The sequence below is a fragment of the Caretta caretta genome, chromosome 6 (assembly GCF_965140235.1).
Source record: "Caretta caretta isolate rCarCar2 chromosome 6, rCarCar1.hap1, whole genome shotgun sequence".
Taxonomy (NCBI): Eukaryota; Metazoa; Chordata; order Testudines; family Cheloniidae; genus Caretta; species Caretta caretta.
Genome location: NC_134211.1, coordinates 7,402,273 through 7,409,050, shown reverse-complemented (window position 1 = coordinate 7,409,050; position 6,778 = coordinate 7,402,273).

The following is a 6,778-nucleotide window of genomic DNA, read 5'->3' as shown; positions in this document are numbered from 1 at the left end:
GTTTCTCATGACAGAGAACATGTCAATAATCCACTCAGAAAGTCACCCAAGGTATGGACTACTAGAGAGAAGTCATGTGAAAGACTCAGAACAATCTCCTTTCTGTTCTCACATCTTCTGATGTCCTCACCAGAGAGCAGTGCCCCTTCCAGAGTATAATTTTATCCTGAAAGAAAAATATGGCTGCATTTCAGATTCCAATAATCAACAAGTTTCAGAGGAACAGCCGTGTTAGTCTGTATTCGCAAAAAGAAAAGGAGTACTTGTGGCACCTTAGAGACTAACCAATTTATTTGAGCATGAGCTTTCGTGAGCTACAGCTCACTTCATCTGATGAAGTGAGCTGTAGCTCACGAAAGCTCATGCTCAAATAAATTGGTTAGTCTCTAAGGTGCCACAAGTACTCCTTTTCTTTTTGCGAATAATCAACAAGTTGACTTCTGCAAACTTCTATCTTGGGCAAAGTAACTTGAAGAGAGTTTTTCCTGATGTAAAAACAAAAGGAGAATTCAGTTCTATTGTAATGGTAATAATGTTCACTCCTACCTTCTGAGAGATGTTGTCTTTCATGATTTCAAAGTATAGGATGGAAGTATGTTTTAATGTTTGGCATAACATCGTTTTGAGAGAGAATCCCTGTTGCACTTTTTAGCTCTGATCATCAAGACAAGCATGGGCAGACTCATTAAAATATACCATATTTCTCTTGGGGATAGGGGATAATCACATATAGATGCATTATCTTTAAAAGTTTTGCAAAGTTTTCTGCCACTGAGGAGCTATGGGCTCTGTGGCTGATGTAAAACCCATCCCCTGGCTCCCTGACCCAGCACCTGTCATATGAGGCAGGTTGGAGCAATCCAGGGGAAGGTCAAGGTATGGCCAGCCTTGCATTATTATGTGTTTATACTGTGCTGGTCCTGAGTAGGTTTGACATCATTCTCATCATTGATTCCCAAGGGGCTCTAACAGTGTGGCGGAGAGCATGACTTGTTCCCCGGTATGCAGCAAGCCTGGTCCAGCAATGGTACCTGCCATGTTCCATCCTGTTTGCCGGCCCAGGGTGCTACATGCAACGTACAATGCTGGTTTTCCAATTTATTTGAACTCTGGGGGCATGACCTTGTGCCTGTGTAACTTTGCACCCAATTAAATGTGACTTATGAATGGTTCTGAACAACCGCCTTCTGACCAGGTTGGAGTTTAGAACTTGAAACATCAGGAAAGAAGGTGGGTGCACAAATTCAGGGTTCCCGTTTGGCCCTGTTGTAGAGCAGTCTCCTCCCAAACCCCACTCCTCCCCTGCTCATGACCTCCTCCCAAGCATCCCCTGGTGGCCTGAGTCTATCTGTAGCACCTGTAATCCATCTCAACCTCCTCCAGACTACACAGCTGCACTCACAACAGATCAGTCTCACTGGCCCTTCCAGCTGGGTTTTATTTATTTTCCAAGAGACAACGAACCAAAAGGAGAAGAACAGCATAAGGCAAATTTGCTGCTGGCCTTAGTCTCTGCTCTCGGGGTCTTTCCTCCAAGGTTATTGCCAGACTCTGTCTCTAGCCCTCCTTGCTGCTCCTTCCTTTCTCTGCAGCTCCTGCAATTCTCTCAGCCACTTCCTCTTCTGCTCCCAGATGATCAGTAAGAGAATCAGCTGATCTGTGTTCAGGTGGGCCTTCTTAGCAGCTAGGGTTGGCTGAGCTAAGGCCTCCAGTCCTTAAAATGCCAAACCACCCCAGTACAGGACTATTCACAGAGACAGGCCATAATCAGCAATCTTGTCCTTTTCTACATCACCTCCCTCCCTTTCTGCTTTACCAGTACAGCTAGCACCAATACCATGGGTGTTTCTTTCTCCCATTCCATTCTTCGTGTCTTTCCATATTGTTCCCTCTGCATGGAACATCCTCACCACACAACTTCCCCAATGCACCACCCTTTCTTTACTAATAAATAATAATAATTAAGTATAAATGACTTCAAAAGAAAGAGAGAAAAAGAAATTCCCAGTCCTTACACATGCTGGTTTCTCTGTATGTGTCCGTCTTCCTTAGATCATGAGGTCTTTGTATTAGGGAGTGTCTTTAGTTTTTCTGTCTTGTAAAGTACACACTATTGACACTAAACAGACAAATAACAGGTATGTCACAAACAAAAAAATACCCTTTGTCATAAAGGTTGGTCTCATCAGTGTTGTAAGCCTTAAAAAATAGAAAATACACAAAGGATTAAGAGGAACAGCCGTGTTAGTCTGTATTCACAAAAAGAAAAGGAGTACTTGTGGCACATTAGAGACTAACCAATTTATTTGAGCATGAGCTTTCGTGAGCTACAGCTCACTTCCTCAGATGTATACATCTGATGAAGTGAGCTGTAGCTCACGAAAGCTCATGCTCAAATAAATTGGTTAGTCTCTAAGGTGCCACAAGTACTCCTTTTCTTTTTACAAAGGATTAAAAGGTTTCAAAGTCAGGCACTTTCAAGTTAGGAAATACCAGAATGAGCGTTGCCCACGCAACATTAAGTCTGCAATAAATAAGGCAGGGATCCTACAGACAACAGACTCTTTCAATACACAGCCCCAGAGCAGAAAATCTTGTGCACTGAATAAGGCAGGGTCCTGACGGGAAAAAAACAACATGGGATGATGTAACTAAAATCTGCATCATCACGCAAAGGCACAAGATGACTGAATTAAGGGTGCCAGGGCAACACTTATTTGGACATTTGCTAACCTGAGAATGCTAAAGGTTGTAACCTTTTAATCCGTTTTAAAACCTTGACTTTGTATATCCGAATTATTTGACAGCTTAATTTATAATTGAAAGCTAAACTAAGAAACATTAAATGAAGGGGTTTTGGTTTGTTAATTTCCTTAGTTTTTTTAATAGAAAGAAAAACTATTATCTAAGTGCTGTTTAAACAATGAACCTCTTAATCATCTGTTGTTTTCAGTATATATTTTATTGCCATTCTTATCTTTGTGAAGGTCCCTTTTCACCACTCAGTGCTGTGTTGAACACGGTATTGAAAATAATTAAACTATATTAAAACAAAACTCACTTAATGCAACTTGAGTTTCAGTGAAAGTTCTAAGCTCCAATCCTCAATTTGTAGGAAGCAGATAAACAATATCCAAGAAAAAGAGCTGGATCTTTGCATATCACTTTCACCTAGCCCTTACAAAGGAAAGTAACACACACTGGCCCTTTGAGAAGAAACACTGTACCGTACCACAGTACAAACCCAAATGAGCGCAGCAGGCGGCTGCCCTGCTTATGCAAATCTGGTCCTGTTTCATTACAAACTGCCTTTCTGTGATGATGTTCTGGTCATAAGGGGACAAGCAGTTGTCACAGGTAGCTGTTGCCATGGCAGCCAGGGGCTAGTCATTCTCCCCAGGTGTGACAAGGAGCTGGAGGCAGGGAGCGCTGGGTGGTGGATTATCTCTGATGTCACAATGCTACTGCTCAGGCAGCACCAGAGGGCAGCAAATGTGCAGTGTGTGTGTGTGTCTGGGGGGGGGGGGGGGAACAGGCTTTCCCAGTGCTCCTGTTTCCCCAGATTTACTAAAGAAACCTACAACATAACACCGAATGCACAGTAGTGATTGTTCCAAACACATACTAATTAGTAGCTGAAATTTGATTCAAATTCCCCATGGCATGTTTAGAACTCAGTGTTCCAAAACAAGGAGAGACCTTGTAAAACAGAAAATTTGGAGGCTCTGGTGTATTTGTGGTTGTGTTAAAATTGAATACTGCGACTTTACATTTTGGGCACGGTTCCTGGACCTACTTGTATGCTAGACAGCTCAGTGGGGGCTTAGCAGCAGTCAGTCAGCAGGTACCCAGTGAATTGTGCCTCTCTGTTATAGACAGTAGCTTATATTCTCTCCCTCTGATTTTGGGGCTCTTGTGTGTTATTGTTCTTGCTGGAAGTTTGCAATGTCTTACAAACTTCTCTGCTTGTGTGCCACAAAACCTAAGAGACACAGTCTCTCATTAAAAAATGAAATAAAATTCTGCAGCCAAAAGTCCTAACTTCCCCCAGACTAATTTCCGCCTACTCTTACTCACACCTTCTTATCAACTGTTTGAAATGGGCCACCCTCATTACCACAACAAAAGTGATTTTTCCTCCCTTGGTATCCTACTCTTAATTCAATTGTCTTGTTAGACTGACCTCCCACTTGGTAAGGCAATGCCCATCCTTTCATGTGCTGTGTATTTATACCTGCTACTGTATTTTTCACTCCATGCATGTGATGAAGTGGGTTCTAGTCCACGAAAGCTTATGACCAAATAAACTTGTTAGTCTCTAAGGTGCCACAAGGACTCCTCATTGTTTTTGCTGATACAGACTAACATGGCCACCACTCTGAAAAAAATTGAAAGTTTTCCAGAAGAACATTTGTTTTCAGCTGGGAAATGTTGATTCCTTGAAATTGACACATTCCTTGGGAACACGTCCATCTCAATGACATTTTCTTTGGTGGGGGTCCCAACCAAAATGGGATTGTGGGGGAGTTCAGAGGTTGTTGTGGGGGGGTCACAGCATTGCCACACTCACTTCTGTGCTGCCTTCAGACCTGGGCTCTGAGGGCAGCAGCCAAGAATCTTTCTGAAGTTAGAGGAGGTTCTAAGATGTGCGAGTGGGTCCCTGCTTCTGAGAGCAGCTCAGCTGGGGGCTCCTACTTACTAGTCCCCTGGCAAATTAAGACAAGGGCCAATTTGGTGGCATCCTTAAAAATGGACCCCTGAGCCCCAGAAGGAAGTGCAAGGGAAGCCCTGAGCCCCAGCTGCAGATGCCGGGCAGAAGCCCCGAGCCCAGGCACCCAGAGTGTGAGCAGAAGTGGGTAGGGGCATGAAAGTCCTGAGTTCAGCACCCCAGCCCTGGCTGCAAGCACGGGGGTCAGAAGCCCTGAGCCCAGGCACCCAGAGATGTGACTGGAGCAGAAGTTGCCAAGGCCAAACCCCTGAGCCCAACGCAGGGCTGATGCAGTGCACTCTCTTCTGCATGCCTCTGGTGCGTCTGATATCCCCAGCCCAGCAGACAAACAGCTAGGAGGACCCTGCTGGTTTCTCCTGGCTTGGGGGATTCCAGGAGAGATCGGATTTCATGGGGCAGGGCTACTTCAATCTAGCCAAGAAAGGCACAACAGGAACCAACGGCTGTCAGTTGAAGCCAGAGAAATTCAAATGAGACGTAAGGCACACATTTTTGGCAGTGAGGGAGACTAAACCCTGGAACAAATTACGCAGGGAAGAGGTGGATTCTCTGTTTCCTGGTATCCTCACATCACAACTGGTTATCATTCTGGAAGGTGCCATGGCACCTTTTCGTGAATTACAAGCAATTGGGCTTAATATGGTGGTAAGCGTGTGAAATGTCATAGCCGGTGAAATAGAGGCCGGATTAGGAGATCAAATAGTTTCACAATATATGTCTGTATGGAAAAGCCAGTGTGGGGTGAGGAATAGACTCTGCTGTTTTACTGGGTGGCCTGCTTGCTCCCCAGAATCAATAATGAGCAAGTGGGGAGATCCAGGGTGCAGCTCAAACATCCATCCGGGCTGGCCAGGGGCAGACATCAGGCCTGCAAGGGAAAGGTGAGTGTGGCAGTGACTTCACAAAGGCCTTTGGCAGGAACTCAGCCTATTGGGCAAAGATGATGAGGCGGGTGTGACCCCACAGAGCTCCCTTGACAACAGCCAGGCAGGACAGGGATGCGGGGCAGGGGGAACCTCGGAGACCCCTGTAGCCTTGCTGCAGCAAGCCTCCATCTCGCGGTCTGTCGGGGAGGACCAAGAGACGGTTGGTGTGGAGGAGATTCTCCGGGATTGTTTTCATTACTGTGTTGATTTTGTGGAAAGCAATCATCATCTGTGTAGAAGGTAAGAAAAAATATAGACTCTAAGTAGAAGATGGGGATCTCTATCCTAGCAGATTCAAAGGCATCCCCACCCTCCCAGTGAAAAAGTTTGTCCTATATCCAAGCCTTCCACACTGCAACTTGAGATCATTGCTCCTTGTTCTGTCGTCTGCCAGCTCTACGAATTTCATGAGAATCAAACTTTCATTAGGAAAATAATTCAAAAATACAAATACAAAAAACTTGGAGTGAAATCAGTCCATCCTGATCTTTAGTATCTCATGGTGTGGGCCTCGGAGGCCAGACTGAGACCCTCATTGGCTAGGGACACCCAGGAAGCCAGTAGAAAAATTCAAGTCCACTTAGGAATCAAGCCTCCATAATCCAAGGCACACTTGAGGGCTGCGGGAGACAGGGGGGTGCTGAGAATGTCTAACTCATGATTGCAGATACAGAGATGTGTTATTGGCTTTGGATGGGGGACAAGTATCAAATCCACCAGGATTCTTGCCCCAAACAACCATCACTCATTGTCCTTTCGAGCACAAGGGCTCTAACACATCTGACGTCATTAAATCTCTTGCTTGCTAGGACTTAGAGAATTTTCTCTATCCCCATGATACAGAGGGAGAGTGAAAAGAAGTGACCTCCCTTTGGTCGCGCACCAAGGTCATGCCACCCTAGTACCACCCTGTGCCCTTTGGCTCACCAAGGTGCCAGGACTGAGCCACAGGAGCCCCACTGACACCAGTGGAAGTGGCCCAGCCACATCCGGTGGCAGGGGATGCTGGGCAGTGTCAGGGGAGCTCCAGCCTCCCCTGATGATGTTGGGATGGGGGGCTGATGGCCACGGGGCCCTGAGGCTGATGGGGCTGAGGGCATCTCTGAGAGGGGCAGGGCGGGGC